Source organism: Balaenoptera acutorostrata, chromosome 9 (assembly GCF_949987535.1).
Source record: "Balaenoptera acutorostrata chromosome 9, mBalAcu1.1, whole genome shotgun sequence".
Classification (NCBI taxonomy): Eukaryota; Metazoa; Chordata; class Mammalia; order Artiodactyla; family Balaenopteridae; genus Balaenoptera; species Balaenoptera acutorostrata.
In genome coordinates, this window is record NC_080072.1 from 85,125,998 (window position 1) to 85,143,739 (window position 17,742).

At 35.4% G+C, this 17,742-nt stretch overlaps 1 protein-coding gene across 3 annotated transcripts in view; it reads right to left on the reverse strand.

The window, feature by feature from the left end:
- The window catches only part of KBTBD3 (kelch repeat and BTB domain containing 3), a 54,450-nt gene that overhangs the window by 16,898 nt on the left and 19,810 nt on the right, over nucleotides 1-17,742 (reverse strand). The gene's annotated exons all lie outside the window — the stretch shown is intronic.

A 17,742-nucleotide genomic window follows, 5' to 3' on the forward strand; every position in this document is an offset into this window, starting at 1 on the left:
TACAAAGTTGAGGACAGGGGATAGGGTAAAAAAAGCTTAAGTAGTAAATAGGGAATGGCTCATGCAAAGTCTTACATACCATGCAAGGGGACTTCGGTTTCATTCTATAGGTAATGAGTAATATTTAGAAAACTTTTAAGGAGTGGCATTATACCACTGGATTTACATTTTAGAAAGATCATTCTGCTAAGAATATAGCAGTGAGTAACAAAGATGTGGCTCCTATTCTCATGGAGCTTACTATCTAATGGGACAGATATGCATGTTCACTGGCATTGGTAATGAGAATATCAATTTTAAAAAATCCAAACACTTTAATGAAAAACAAATTTAATTTTGTTAAGCCACTGAGATGTAGTTATTACAACAAATAGGATTATCTTAATTGATGCATATTAATTTTAATCCCAGCAACTCAATAAGCACATTTATTAATCTAAATATTTATCTGTTGATTCTCTAGTGTTTTCTGCACAAAAAATTACATTATTTGTAAATATTAAGGTTGCTTTTCTTTCCTATTTTTTACCAATTTTATTTCTTTTTTTGTACTACAGTAGTAGCAAAGACCTCCTGTACAATGTTGAATAAAAGCAACATGGTTTGCAATACATTTAAATATCACTGTATGTGTATATATAATTTATACCTAATTATTTATACCAAGTTATAATACATGTGTAATTTGGAACTTGAATTAAGTCAGTTACTGAGGCTCATAGTTCACAGATAAGAAGTGAACCCAATGATATATGTATATTGTAATTTTTATTTCTATAACTAGTAATGTAAGTAAAATGGCTTTATTTGAAATTTTCAAGCATCAGCTAATACATCAGCATTACACACAGGCATTCACTTTTGTAAAGTGGTTAAAAGTTAAAGCCCTCCATGTTTACTCTATGTAGAATGGTCAAGCAGAGAAGCTGAAATGTCCTATTTTGTCAATTTGGCTTGAGTGAATTTCTACATGGAGACTTTACTTAATCAACGATTATAAGCACTATCAAAGAGAAAGGGCACTGGAAAATATATGAAAGGGAAAGAGGGAACTGATCCACAAGACAACTAAAGCCATTGAAATTAATAAAAATCAATCAAGGAAAATAAGTAGAATTAGTAGAGAAGAGGGCCAAGGATGGAACACCAAGGATAACTAATCTTAAGGGATAGACAATTTAAGTTGAAGAATTATTTATGCAGCATCTGCTACATACCAGGTGATGGTCTACAAAAACTGAAAACATAATGGAAAATACAATTTGTAGTAGATACAGGTGAAAAAGTTCTACAGCTGAGAAAAAACACAAAGAACAGGGAAAGAAATGGAAGAAAATTAGAAAAGATGGTGGAAGCCAAAGGAAGAGAATTTCAAGAACGAAGTAGTTCCCATATTATCAAAAGCTGAGAGAGATTAGGTAAGGTAAGGACTGAAGTCATTGATGATTTGAGGGTGGGGTGGGGAGAGGCCAGATTACAGTGGTTTTAAGAGGGAATAAAAGAAAAATTTATACAAAATTTGTTCGTTAAGTTCAGTGAGGTTGGGACTAGAGGGGTAATTCTAAGAAATATTGTTTTGCTTTAGATGGGAGAAATTTGAGCATGTTAATACACTGACAAAAAAGGGGAGATATGGAGGGAAATTTTTGATAATGATTACAACAATCTAAATTAAGCACTTACATCCCTATCAAAGCAAATCATTTTGGACCTTTAAAGCAATAAATCAAAGAACAATACTATATGGCAAAACTTTCATTTCTGTTAACAGGTAAACACTGATAAGCAAATGAATGGTTAGAGACTCAATTTTCATAGTTTATTTGTGATATAACAAACTTGAAAATATTAGAATTTATAATAAGTAATTTATACAGCTATTTCATTCAATGCTCATAATCCTTTAAGATTAGTATTAATAATGACTTTTTCAAAATGGGAAATTGAGGCTGAGATTAAACAATAAGGTGTAAGACACAAAACTAACAGAAACATGCTTGTTTCACTCAAAGTCCATGCTCTTTTCAATACTATTCTGACCCTGGATTTTAATATCAAATGAAAGCTCAGAAAGTAATTTTAGTGTTCAAAAGATCCAACCATAAATGTACTGGTCAAAACTTACCATGACAATTTAAGATCATTCTGAATAAGAAAGACATATATGACAAAAATAAGAGCTAACGTTTATAGAGCCAGTACCATGTGTCAGGTACCGGGCCATGGGTCTCACACAGCATTTAATTTAATTCTTATAAATATTACTCCTATAAAAAATGAGACCTCTGCTTTAGTATAGTAGACATACTTTTCCCTGTTTCTCCTGCTAAGCACAACTAAAAACCCTGGACGTATATAAAAATATATATCACAAACATACAGAGTCTGTAAGAAGTGGAGAGAAACAGGCAGGCTGGCTAGTGAACTTCAGACCCAAGGAACAAGACAGTGATGAGTTCCTTGGGTTTTATTTTTGCCTAATATATCATAGATAGTGAAGAAGCTGACAACACTGAACACCAATGGGCACACACATAAAGAAATCCAAGAAAAACATGATCTCTTTAGGCAAAGGACCAGGAAAGAGAGCAACCTAGCAAGACAGAAAAGTTTTGACAAACACCACAAAAAAACTGGGGCTCTATCCCACCAAGGTCAGCAAAAGTGGAATGGAGAGCCAATAATTCCACCCTTGCTAGACTGTAATGAGGTGCCTCAGCTCTCCTCCTCCCACTTCCCCAAAGGAATGGTGTCGGTGAAGGCTGAGTGGGGAGTCAGGACTGCGTGGTAACAAGTGGCCACCAACAACCCCCCCCCCAATCAGTGGCAATCATGTGGCATGTGGGGAGCCTGAACTTCTACCCCCACCTGGCAGTAACATGGCATTCCAGCCCCTCCTGGCTGGAGTAGAGTCAGAGGCCGAGTAAAGAATCAGGACTTCCACTACCGATTAGCAGCAACAAGGCCATCCCCAATGATGTCACTGGAGACCACGTGAGGAGCAATAACAAGGTGCCTCTTGTTATCAGAGGATAATCTGAGGCTGAGATTGGTATCAGAGGATGCAGAGAGGGGAGCCTAAACTTCTAATTCTGTCCAGCAGTAGAAAGTAGCCCTTCCTCTCCTAGGTATCAACAGAGGTATAGTGGAAAGTCTGGACTTCCACCTCAACCTGGCAGCAATGAGGTGGTAACCTAAACCGAAAAGAGCAGTGTCAAAAAAGACCCACTAAAATACAAGATTTAAATAAGATCTAGAGTCTTACATAGTACTCAATAGAACCAAGAACCAGGAATATATCAAATTAAATAAGAAAAAACAATCAACAGACATCAACAGTGAGATGACACTGATGTCAGAATTATGTGCCAAGAATTTTAAGGCAGCCATCATAGAAAAACCTCAGTGAGCAATTACAAAGTATATATTATATACATGCACATATATATATTATATACAGTTGTCCCTTGGTAACCACAGGGGATTGGTTCCAGGACACTCCTCCCCATCCAATACCAAACTCCTCAGATGCTTAACTCCCTTATATTAAATGGCTGGCATAGTACGCTCAGTCCTCTGAATGTGCAGATGTGGAACCTACAGATATGGAGGGCTGAATGTATACAGGTATATATGTAAATGATGTAATTCCTAGAACAACCTCTAAAGTGTCTATACAAAGAGATACACCCAGAATCATTATAGCAGAATGAAAACGGAAAATGGAATACTAAAAAAGTTTCAAGTAACCCAAAGGAGGCAGAAAAAAGAAAAAAGAGAAATTAAAAACAGAATAAACAGAAAACAAACAACCAAAAACCAAACTTAAGTACTTATTCAATAACTGTACTAAATGTAAATGGTACACACACACACATACCAATTAAAAGACAGAGATCAGCAGAGTAGATTTAAAAAAAAAATAACCCCAACTTTATACTTCTTAAAAGTAACTCACTTCAAACAGAATGATATAAGTAGGTTGGAAGTCAAAAGATAGAGAAAGATATACTATATAAGCATGAATTAAAAGAAAACAGGTGTGGCTATATTAATATCAGGTGAAGTAGACATCAACAAGGAAAAGTATCAGGGACAAAGAGGTATATCACATAATGTCAATCCAGCAAGAAGACATAGCAAACCTAAATGTGTACATATCAAACAAAAGAGCTGCAGTAATGGGAAGTAAAAACTGATAGACCTGAAAAGAAAAACAGACAAATGCATTTATTATAGCTATAATGCTAGAGACCTGAATGTCCTTCTCTCTAAAATTAATAGAACAAGAACACAATAAATCAGCAATGATACACAAGAACTCAATAACACCAGCAACCAACAGAATCTAATCAACAGAATACACATGATTTTCAAGTGCCTATGAAACATATAGCAAAGGTGACCATATCTTGACCTACCCTTAAATGATTTAAAAGAATTTAAGGCACACAGATTATGTTATGTGGCCGCAATGAAATGAGACTAGAAATCAATTAAGAGAAAGGTTAACACTAAAATCTGAGGGGGCGGAGTCAAGATGGCAAAATAGGAGGACACAGAGTTCACATCTCCTTACAACTAGGGCACCTACCAGGCACTTGTGAGGGGCCATGGACACCAAAGGGGATGGGAAGAACCCTCAAGAAACCAGGTAGGACGTGGTGTGGGGGAGGAGAAATGGAGGCAGGATGGGATGGATGCCCCTGAGGGGTGGCTGGGGGAGGGGAGGGGTTCCCACACCTAGAGTGGCCCACCCACAGTGAGGGGAGCAACGGGGATGCAGAGAGACCCTTGGGAGATTGGAGGATCAGAAAGGAACAAAGCCAGTGTTTCCCCCACCCACCTGGGCCATATGGAGCCTGCTGAGGTCTTGGGCCTGATCCTCTGCACTCCAAGGCCACCACTGGCTGTGCTGAGCCCAAACCCTGCCCCTGCACTCTAATCCACGCTCTGAGGCCCCCTCCAGCCATGTTGTCCTTTACAGCTGTGCAGGTCCTGAGCCTAGGGCCCACCCCTGCCCTAAACTCCACCATCACCTAAGGTCCGTGGCCCAAGCCAAGGCATTTTCCAGCCCATTTTTCTTTTCTTCATTTTTTTCTTTTTTTTTTTAAATGTTGTGGTTCTGTTTTACTTTGTGGTGGTATCATTTATATCTTTATTTTTTTTATAAAGTCTTTTATTTTTCTAATTTTATTTCATCTTTTACTCTTTGTGATTGTTCTGCTCCTTTTGGTTTGTTCCTGCCTCTTTTTTTTTTTTTTTTTTTGCTTAAACATACAACATTCGAATTATAGTGGTTCCAGAAGAAAAAGAGAAAGAGAAAGAGTCTGAGAAAATATGTGAAGAGATCATAGTTGAAAACTTCCCTAACATGGGAAAGGAAATAGCCACCAAAGTGCAGAAACTGCAGAGAGTCCATACAAGATAAACCCTAGGAGAAACCACCAAGACACATATTAATCAAACTAACAAAAATTAAACACACAAAAAAATATTAAAAGCAGCAAGGGAAAAGCAACAAATAACATACAAGGGAAGCCCCATAAAGTTATCAGCTGTTTCTTCAGCAGAAACTCTGCAGGCCAGAAGGGAGGGGCAGGATATATTTAAAGTAATAAAAGAAAAAAACCTACAACAAAGATTACTCTAACCATCAAGGATCTCATTCGGATTTGATGGAGAAATCAAAAGCTTTACAGATAAGCAAAAGCTAAGAGAATTCAGCACCACCAAATCAGCTTTACAACAAACGCTAAAAGAACTTCTCTAGACAGGAAACACAAGAGAAGAAGAAGAAAAGGACCTACAAAAACAAACCCAAAACAATAAAGAAAAAGGTAATAGGAACATATATATCTATAATTACCTTGAATGAAAATGGATCAAATGCTCCAACCAAAAGACACAGACTGTCTGAATGGATACAAAAGTATTCCATGCAAATGGAAATCAAAAGAAAGCTAAAGGAGCAATACTTATATAGACAAAATAGGCTTAAAAATAAAGAATGTTCCAAGAGAAAAGAAAGAACACTATGTCATGATCAAAGGATCAATCCAAGAAGAAGATGGAACAATTATAAATGTTTATGCACCCAACATAGGAGCACCTCAATACATAAGGCAAATACTAACAGCCAAAAAAGGGGAAATCGACAGTAATGCAATAAGAGTGGGAGACCTCAACACTCCACTTACACCAATGGACAGATCATCCAGACAGAAAATAAGGAAACGCAAGCTTTAAATGACACAATAGACCAGATAGATTCAATTGATACTTGTAGGACATTCCAGTTGAAAGCAACAGAATACACTTTCTTCTTAAGTGCACACATTGAGAACACCTTCCAGGGTAGATCATATCTTGGGTCACAAATCAAGCCTTGGAAAATTTAAGAAAATTGAAATCGTATCAAGCATCTTTTCTGACAACAATACTATGAGATTAGAATCAATTATAGGAAAACAACTGTAAAAAACACAAACTCATGGAGGCTAAACACTGCACTGCTAAATAACCAAGAGATCACTGAAGAAATCAAAGAAGAAATAAAAAAATACCTAGAAACAAATAATAATGAAAGCACGATGACCCAAAACCTATGGGATGCAGCAAAAGAAGTTCTAAGAGGGAAATTTATAGCAATTCAATCTCACCTCAAGAAACAAGAAAAATCTCAAATAAACAATCTAACTTTACACGTAAAGCAACTAGAGAAAGAAGAACAAAGAAAACCCAAAGTTAGTAGAAAGAAATCATAAAGATGAGAGCAGAAATAAAAGAAATAGAAACGAAAAAAACAACAGCAAAGATCAATAAAACTAAAAGCTGGTGCTTTGAGAAGATAAACAAAATGGATAAACCTTCAACCAGACTCATCAAGAAAAAAAGAAAGAGGACTCAAGTCAATAAAATTGAAAAAGGAGAAGTTACAAATGACACCACAGGAATACAAAGGATGATACGAGACTACTATAAGCAACTATATGCCAATAAAATGGACAACCTGGAAGAAATGGACAAATTCTTGGAAAAGTACAACTTTCCAAGACTGAACCAGGAAGAAACAGAAAATATGACCAGAACAATCACAAGTAATGAAATTGAAACTGTGATTAAAAATCTTCCAACAAACAGAAGTCCAGGACCAGATGGCTTCACAGGCGAATTCTACCAAATATTTAGAGAACACCTAACACCAATCCTTCTCAAACTATTCCAAAAGATTGCAAAGTGAGGAACACTCTCAAACTCGTTCTACAAGGCCACCATCACCCTAACACCAAAACTAAAGATATCACAAACACAAAAAAATTACAGGCCAATATCACTGATAAACATAGAAGCAAAAATCCTGAACAAATAAATACTAGCAAACAGAATTCAACAGCACATAAGAGACATTTGGGACAACATTAAACACAACAACATTCGCATTATAGGGATCCCAGAAGGAGAAGAGAGAGAGAAAGGACCAGAGAAAATATTTGAAGAGATTATAGTCAAAAACTTCCCTAACATGGGAAAGGAAATAGCCACCCAAGTCCAGGAAGTGCAGAGACTCCCATACAGGATAAACCCAAGGAGAAGCACGTCGAGACACATAGTAATCAAAGTGGCAAAAATTAAAGACAAAGAAAAATTATTGAAAGCAGCAAGGGAAAAATGACAAATAACATACAAGGGAACTCCCATAAGGTTAACAGCTGATTTCTCAGCAGAAACTCTACAAGCCAGAAGGGAGTGGCATGATATACTTAAAGTGATGAAAGGGAAGAACCTACAACCAAGACTACTCTACCCAGCAAGGATCTCATTCAGATTCGATGGAGAAATCAAAACCTTTACAGAGAAGCAAAGCTAAGAGAATTCAGCACCACCAAACCAGCTCTACAACAAATGCTAAAGGAACTTCTGTAAGTGGGAAACACAAGAGAAGAAAAGGACCAACAAAAACAAACCCAAAACAATTTAGAAAATGGTCATAGGAACATACATATTGATAATTACCTTAAACGTGAATGGATTAAATGCTTCAACCAAAAGACACAGGCTTGCTGAATGGATACTAAAACAAGACCCATATATGTGCTGTCTACAAGAGACCCACTTCAGACCTAGGGACACATACAGACTGAAAGTGAGGGGATGGAAAAAGATATTGCATGCAAATGGAAATCAAAGGAAACCTGGAGTAGCAATACTCATATCAGATAAAATAGACTTTGAAATAAAGAATGTTAGAAGAGACAAGGAAGGACATTACATAATGATCAAGGGATCAATCCAAAATGAATATATAACAATTATAAATATATATGCACCCAACATAGGAGCACCTCAATACATAAGGCAACTGCTAACAGCTATAAAAGAGGAAATCGACAGTAACACAATAATAGTGGGGCACTTTAACACCTCACTTACACCAATGGACAGATCATCCAAAATGAAAATAAATAAGAAAACAGAAGCTTTAAATGACACAATAGACCAGATAGATTTAATTGATATTTATAGGACATTCCATCCAAAAACAGCAGATTACACTTTCTTCTCAAGTGCACACGGAACATTCTCCAGGATAGATCACATCTTGAGTCACAAATCAAGCCTCAGTAAATTTAAGAAAATTGAAATCCTATAAAACATCTTTTCTGACCACAACGCTATGAGATTAGAAATGAACTACAGGGAAAAAAACGTGAAAAGCACAAACACATGGAGGCTAAACAATACGGTACTAAATAACAAAGAGATCACTGAAGAAACCAAAGAGGAAATAAAAAAATACCTAGAGACAAATGACAATGAAAACACGATGATCCAAAACCTATGGGATGCAGCAAAAGCAGTTCTAAGTGGGAACTTTATAGCTATACAAGCCTACCTAAAGAAACAAGAAAAATCTCAAATAAACAATCTAACCTTACACCTAAAGGAACTAGAGAAAGAAGAACAAACAAAACCAAAAGTTAGCAGAAGGAAGGAAATCATAAAGATCAGAGCAGAAATAAATGAAATAGAAACAAAGAAAACAATAGCAAAGATCAATAAAACTAAAAGCTGGTTCTTTGAGAAGATAAAATTGATAAACCATTAGCCAGACTCATCAAGAAAAATAGGAAAAGGACTCAAATCAATTAGATTAGAAATGAAAAAGGAGAAGTTACAACAGACACCGCAGAAATACAAAGCATCCTAAGAGACTACTACAAGCAACTCTATGCCAATAAAATGGACAACCTGGAAGAAATGGACATATTCTTAGAAAGGTATAACCTTCCAAGACGGAACCAGGAAGAAATAGAAAATATGAACAGACCAATCACAAGTAATGAAATTGAAACTGTGATTAAAAATCTTCCAACAAACAGAAGTCCAGGACCAGACAGCTTCATAGGTGAATTCTATCAAACATTTAGAGAAGAGCTAACACGCATCCTTCTCAAACTCTTCCAAAAAATTGCGGAGGAAGGAACACTCCCAAACTCATTCTACAAGGCCACCATCACCCTTATACGAAAACCAGACAAAGATACTACAAAAAAAGAAAATTATAGACCAATATCACTGATGAATATAGATGCAAAAATCCTTAACAAAATACTAGCAAACTGAATCCAACAACACATTAAAAGGATCATACACCATGATCAAGTGGGATTTATCCCAGGGATGCAAGGATTCTTCAATATATGCAAATCAATCAATATGATACATCATATTAACAAACTGAAGAATAAAAACCATATGATCATCTCAACAGATGCAGAAAAAGCTTTTGACAAAATTCAACACCCATTTCTGATAAAAACTCTCCAGAAAGTGGGCATAGAGGGAACCTACCTCAACATAATAAAGGCCATATACGACAAACCCACAGCAAACATCATTCTCAATGGTGAAAAACTGAAAGCATTTCCTCTAAGATCAGGAGCAAGACAAGGATGTCCACTCTCGCCACTATTATTCAACATAGTTTTGGAAGTCCTAGCCATGGCAATCGGAGAAGAAAAAGAAATAAAAGAAATCAAAATTGGGAAAGAAGTAAAACTGTCACTGTTTGCAGATGACATGATACTATACATAGGAAATCCTAAAGATGCCACCAGAAAACTACTAGCATTCATCAATGAATTTGGTAAGGTTGCAGGATACAAAATTAATGTACAGAAATCTCTTGCATTCCTATATACTAACAACAAAAGATCAGAAAGAGAAATTAAAGAAACAATCCCATTTACCATTGCAACCAAAAGAATAAAATACCTAGGAATAAACCTACCTAAAGAGACAAAAGACCTGCACTCAAAAAGCTATAAAACACTGATGAAAGCAATCAAAGATGACAAAAACAGATGGAGAGATATACCATGTTCTTGGACTGGAAAAATCAATATTGTGAAAATGACTATACTACACAAAGCAATCTACAGATTCAATGCAATCCCTATCAATCACCAATGGCATTTTTCACAGAATTAGAGCAAAAAATTTTACGATTTGTATGGAAACACAAAAGACTCCAAATAGCCAAAGCAATCTTGAGAAAGAAAAGTGGAGCTGCAGAAATCAGGCTGTCTGACTTCAGACTATACTAAAAGCTACAGTAATCAAGACAGTATAGCACTGGCACAAAAACAGAAACATACATCAAAGGTACAGGATAGAAATCCCAGAGATGAACCCACGCACCTATGGTCACCTAATCTATGACAAAGGAGGCAAGAGTATACAATGAAGAAAGACAATCTGTTCAATAAGTGGTGCTGGGGAAACTGTACAGCTACATGTAAAAGAATGAAATTAGAACACTCCCTAACACCATACACAAAAATAAACTCAAAATGTATTAAAGACTTAAAGGTAAGACCAGACGTTATAAAACTCTTAGAGGAAAACATAGGAAAAACACTCTTTGACCTAAATCACAGCAAGATCTTTTCTGACCCACCTCCTGGAGTAATGAAAATAATAACAAAAATAAACAAATGGGACCTAATGAAACTTAAAAGCTTTCGCACAATAAAGGAAACCATCAACAAAATGAAAAGACAACCCTCACAATGTCAGAAGATATTTGCAAAGAAAGCAACGGACAAAGGATCAATCTCCAAAATATATGAACAGCTCATGCAGCTCAATAACAGAAAAACAAACAACCCACTCAATAAATGAGAGGAAGACCTAAATAGACATTTCCCCAAAGAAGACATACAGATGGCCAACAAACACCTGAAAAGCTGCTCCGCATCACTAATTATTAGAGAAATGCAGAACAAAACTACAGTGAAGTATCACCTCAGACCAGTCAGAATGGCCATCATCAAAAAATCTACAAACAATAAATGCTGGAGAGGATATGGAGAAAAGGGAATCCTTTTGCACTGCTGGTGGGAATGAAAATTGATACAGCCACTGCGGAGAACAGTACGGAGGTTCCTCAGAAAACTAAAAATAGAACTACCATATGACCCAGCAATCCCACTACTGGGCATATACCCTGAGAAAACCATAATTCAAAAAGTTACATGTACCCCAATGGTCACTGCAGCTCTATTTACAATAGCCAGGACATGGAAACAACCTAAATGTTAATCAACAGATGAATGGATAAAGAAGATGTGGGACATATACATATAATGGAATATTACTCAGCCATAAAAGGGAACGAAATTGGGCCATTTGTAGAGATGTGGATAGACCCAGAGTCTGTCATACAGAGTGAAGTAAGTCAGAGTAAAACAAATATCGTATATTAATGCATATATGTGGAATCTAGAAAAATGGTACACACGAACCTATTTGAAGGGCAGGAATAGAGATGCAGACATAGAGAATGGAAACGCGGATGGGGGAGAAGGGGAGTGTGGGATGAACTGGGAGATTAGGTGTGACATAAAAACACTATGATGTGTAAAATAGATAGCTGGTGGAAACCTGCTGCATAGCACAGGGAGCTCAGCCTAGTGCTCTGTGATGACCTAGACAGGTGGGACTGGGGAAGGGGGAGGGCGTCCAAGAGGAAGGGGATATATTTATACACACAGCTGATTCACTTTATTGTACAGCAGAAACTAACACAACATTGTAAAGCAATTATACTCCAACCAAAAGAAAATTTTAAAAAATAAAAATAAAAATAAAAATTAAAATCTCCACACACCTGGAAATGAAGTAACACATTTGTTAACAATTCATGAGGCAAAGAGAAAGTCTCAAGGGAAATTATTTTAAAATACATTGAATTTAATGAAAACAAAAGCACAACATATTTAAACGTGTGGGATGTAGCTAAAACAATGCTGAGAGAAAACTTTATCTCAGGAAATGATTACATTATGAAAGTATAAAGGTCTCAAATCAATCACCTAAGCTCCCGCCTCAAGAAAACTAGAAAAAGAAGAGCAAAATAAACTCAATGTAGGCAAGAGAGAGAAAATGATACATAGCAAATTATCTATGAAATTAAAATTTTAAAAATGCAGAGAAAATCAATGAAACAGAGCTTATTCTTTGAAAAGTTCAATAAAGTAGACAAACCTCTAGCAAAAATGACAAAGAAAGAATAATAGAAAACACAAATTATTAATATCAGGAGTGAAACAAGAGAATTACTACAGACCTTAAAAACATCAAAAGGATAAAGGAATACTATAAACAACTCTATACATAACAATTTGATAGTTCAGATGAAATAGACTAATTCCTCAAAAAATACATTACCACAACTCACTCAAGATGAAATATAAAATTTGAATAGTCATGTTACTATTAAATAAATTAAATTTACCAAATGTTTAAAGTATGAATACCAAATCTATAAATTTCATCCACAATATAAAAGAGGAGGGAATACTTCCCAACTAATTTTATTAAGTCAGTTTTACTGTAGCATCCCAAAGACACTACTACAAAAATAAAAAAGACAAATATGATGTAAAAATTATTTTAAAAATTATCAAAAATAGTTCAGCAATAAATAAACGAAATTATATACTACAACCATATCCAGGGATGTAAGAGTAGTTCAATATTCAAATATCAATATAATCCACCATTGAAGGATGCTATGAAAGAAAAAATCATATGATCATATCAACACAGTAAAAGCATTTAAAAATCCAACACCTATTAACAAGAAAAACTCTCAGCCAACAATGAATAGAGAAGAACTTCCTCAACTTGATAAGGAACATCTACAATAAAACATATTGCTAACATTACACTAAATGGTAAGAGACTGAATACCTTCACTGTAAGATGAGAAAAATGACAAGGATATCCACTCTTACCACTGCTTTTCATCACAGTACTGGAAGCTCTAGCCAGCACACCAAGGCAAGAAAATCCTATACAAAGCATACATATTGGAAAGAAAGAAATAAACTGTCTCTATTTATAGGTTATAAAATTGTCTATGAAAAATCCCAGGTAATCTATAAATATATATATATAGTAAGTTCAACAATGCCACAGGATATAATATTAACATACAAAAATCAATTGTTTTTCTATAAAATAGCCGTGAACACATGGAAACCACAATTTAAACAATAATACCACTTACAATAGTGAGGGAGGGAGAGAGAGAAAGAGAGACAGAGAAATTCACAGGTATAAACCTAACAAAACACGTACAGGACTCATACACTGCAAACTACAAAATGCTGATATAAGAAATCAAAGAAACCTAAATACATGGAGAGATATGCTACATTCATGAATTAGAAAAATCAACATAGTAAGTATGTCAATTCTCCCCATATTGATTATACTAGTTTAATACAATTCCTATGAAAATCCCATAAAAAATTTTTTTTGAGATAGAGATAAGTTTACTCTAAAACATATATGGGATGACAAGGAAAATAAAATAGCTGACACAATTTTGAAAAATAATAATAATGTGAGAAGAATCAGTCTACCTGATTTAAAGGTCTACATAGCTACAGTAATCAAGACTACCTGATACTGGTGAAAAGACTAATACATAGATCTGTGGAACAGAGAATATAACTAAGAAGTAGCCCCACTCAAGTAAAGTCAACTGATTTTTGACCAAAGTTCAAAAGCAATTCAATGAATAGTACTGAAGCAAATGATATTGAAGCAAATGGACATCCACAGGCAAAAAAATGAAAAAAGAGCCTTGATCTAATCATCACACTTCATAAAAAAATTAACTCAAAATACATCATAAATTTAAATATAAAATTTAAAACTATAAAACTTTTAGAAGGAAGAAATTATAGGAGAAAATCTTTGTGACTAGGAGTTATTCAATGAGTTCTTAGATATGACAGGAAAAGTATAAGAAATAAAATAGAGAAAAAAATTGGTAGGTTGAATTTTACCAAAACTAAAAACAGTTCCTTTGTGAAAGACCATGTTAAGATAATGAAAAGACAAGATATGGGCTGGGAGAAAATATCTGTAAATGAAATCTGATAAAAGATTCATATCTAGAATATATAAAGAACTCTCAAAACTCAACAGTACAAAAACCCAAACAATCTAATTAAGAAATAGGCAAAGGGCATGAAGGAATATTTCACCAATGAGAACATACAGATGGCAAATAAGCACATTAAGAGATGTTCAATATCATTAGTCATTAAAGGCATATTTCATTTTATTGCACCTCACAGATATTGTAGTTTTGATGATTTGTGGCAACCCTGTGCTGTCAGATGAGGGTTAGTATTTTTTAGAAATAAAGTATTTTAAAATTAAGGTATGTACATTGTTTTTTTAGACATAGTGCTATTGCATATTTAATAGACAATAGTACAGTATAAACATAACTTTTATATGCACTGGAAAAACAAAAACTCCATATAACTTGCTGTACTGCAATATTTGCTTTATTGCACAGGTCTGGACCAAACCCCCTATATCTCAGAGGATTCCACTATGAAAATGTAAAATTAAGACCACAGGGAAATATTACTATTAGAATTGCTAATATAATATTAAAAATAATAACACCAAAAGCTTAAAAGGATTCAAAGACACTGGACCATTCATACATTGCTAACGTAAATTATTTGGCAGTTTCTTAAAAAGCTGTTTAGTTTGTGTTTTCAAGACAGTGATCTCATTTGGCCAGGGAACTCAATGTGCAATTCTGCCTGATGCAAGACCCAAACAATGAGCCTTGCTGGCTTTTTAAAAAATATCTTTATTGGAGTATAATTGTTTTACAATGTTGTGTTAGTTTCTGTTGTACAACAAAGTGAATCAGCTATAAGTATACATATATTCCCATATCCCCTCCCTCTGGGCCTCCCTCCTATCCTCCCTGTCCTACCTCTCTAGGTCATCACAAAGCATCAAACTATCTCCCTGTGCTATGAATCAGCTTCCCACTAGCCTTCCATTTTACATTTGGTAGTGTATATAAGTCAAAGCTACTATCTCACTTCGTCCCAGCTTCCCCTTCATCCCTCTGTGTCCTCAAGTCCGTTCTCTACGTCTGTGTCTTTATTCCTGCCATGTCACTAGGTTCACCAGTACCGTTTTTTTAGGTTCCACATATGTGTGTTAGCATATGGTATTTGCTTCTCTCTTTATGACTTACTTCACTCTGTATGACAGTCTCTAGGTCCATCCACCTCATTACAAATAACTCAGTATCGTTCATTTTTATGGCTCAGCAATATTCCATTGTACATATGTGCCACATCTTCTTTATCCATTCATCTGTTGAAGGACATTTAGGCTGCTTCCATGTCCTAGCTACTGTAAATAGTGCTGCAATGAACATTCTGGTACATGTATCTTTCTGAATTAAGGTTTTCTCAGGGTATATGCCCAGTAGTTGGGCATGGTGGGTCCAACACATGATTGCTGGGTCATGTGGTAGTTCTATTTTTTAGCTTTCTAAGGAACCTCCACACTGTTCTCCACAGTGGCTTTATCAATTTACATTCCCACCAACAGTGCAAGATGGTTCTCTTTTCTCCACACCCTGTCCAGCATTTATTGTTTGCAGATTTTCTGATGATGCCCATTCTAACTGGTGTGAGGTGATACCTCATTGTAGTTTTGATTTGCATTTCTCTAATAATTAGTGATGTTGAGCAGCTTTTCATGAGTTTGTTGGTCATCTGTATGTCTTCTTTGGAGAAATGTCTATTTAGGTCTTCTGCCCATTTTTGGATTGGGTTGTTTGTTTTCTTGATATTGAGCTGCATGAGCTGCTTGTATATTTTGGAGATTAATCCTTTGTCAGTTGCTGTGTTTGCAAATATTTTCTCCCATTCTGAGGGTTGTCTTTTCATTTTGTTTATGGTTTCCTTTGCTGTACAAAAGCTTTTAAGTTTCATTAGGTCCCATATGTTTATTTTTCTTTTTATTTTCAATACTCTAGGAGGTGGGTCAAAATAGATCTTGCTGTGATTTATGTCAGAGTGTTCTGCCTACGCTTTCCTTTAAGAGTTTTATAGTGTCTGGCCTTACATTTAGATCTTTAATCCATTTTGAGTTTATTTTTGTGTATAGTGATAAGAAGTGTTCTAATTTCATCCTTTTAAACATAGCTTTCCAGTTTTCCCAGCTCCACTTACTGAAGAGGCTGTCTTTTCTCCATTGTCTGTTCTTGCCTCCTTTGTCAAAGAAAAGGTGACCATATGTGTGTGAGTTTATCTCTGGTCTTTCTATCCTGTTCCATTGATCTATATTTGTTCTTGTGCCAGTACCATACTGTCTTGATTACTGTAGCTTTCTAGTATAGTCTGAAGTCAGGGAGCCTGATTCCTCCAGCTCTGTTTTTCTTTCTCAAGGTTGTTTTAGCTATTCTGGGTCTTTTGTGCTTCCATACAAATTGTAAAATTTTTTGTTCTCGTTTTGTGAAAAATGCCATTGGTAATTTGATAGGGATTGCATTGAATCCGTAGATTGCTTTGGGTAGTACAGTCATTTTCACAATGTTGATTCTTCCAATCTAGAAACATGGATATATCTTTCCATCTGTTTGTATCATTTTTGTTTTCTTTCATCAGTGTTTTATAGTTTTCTGCATATAAATCTTTTGCCTCCTTAGGTAGGTTTATTCCTAGGTATACTATTCTTTTTGTTGCAGTGGTAAATGGAAGTATTTCCTTGACTTCTCCTTCTGAATTTTCGTTGTTAGTGTATAGGAATGCAAGAGATTTCTGTGCATTAATTTTGTATCCTGCTACTTTACCAAATTCATTGATTAGCTCTAGTAGTTTTCTGGTAGCATCTTTAGGATTTCCTATGTGTAATATCATGTCATCTGCAAACAGTGACAGTTTTACTTCTTCTTTTCCAATTTGGATTCCTTTTATTTCTTTTTCTTCTCTGATTGCCATGGCTAAAACTTCCAAAACTATGTTGAATAATAGTGGTGAGAGTGGGCACCCTTGCCTTGTGCCTGATCTTAGAGGAAATGCTTTCAGTTTTTCACCACTGAGAAAGATCTTGGCTGTGAGTTTTGTCATATATGGCTTTTATTAAGTTGAGGTAGGTTCCCTCCATGCCCACTTTCTGGAGAGTTTTAATCATAAATGGGTGTTGAATTTTGTCAAGCTTTTTCTGCATCTATTGAGAATATCATATGGTTTTTATCCTTCAGTTTGTTAATATGGTGTATCACATTGATTGAGTTGCATATACTGAAGAATCCTTCCATTCCTGGGATAAACCCCACTTGATAATGGTGTATGATCCTTTTAATGTGCTGTTGGATTCTGTTTGCTTGTACTT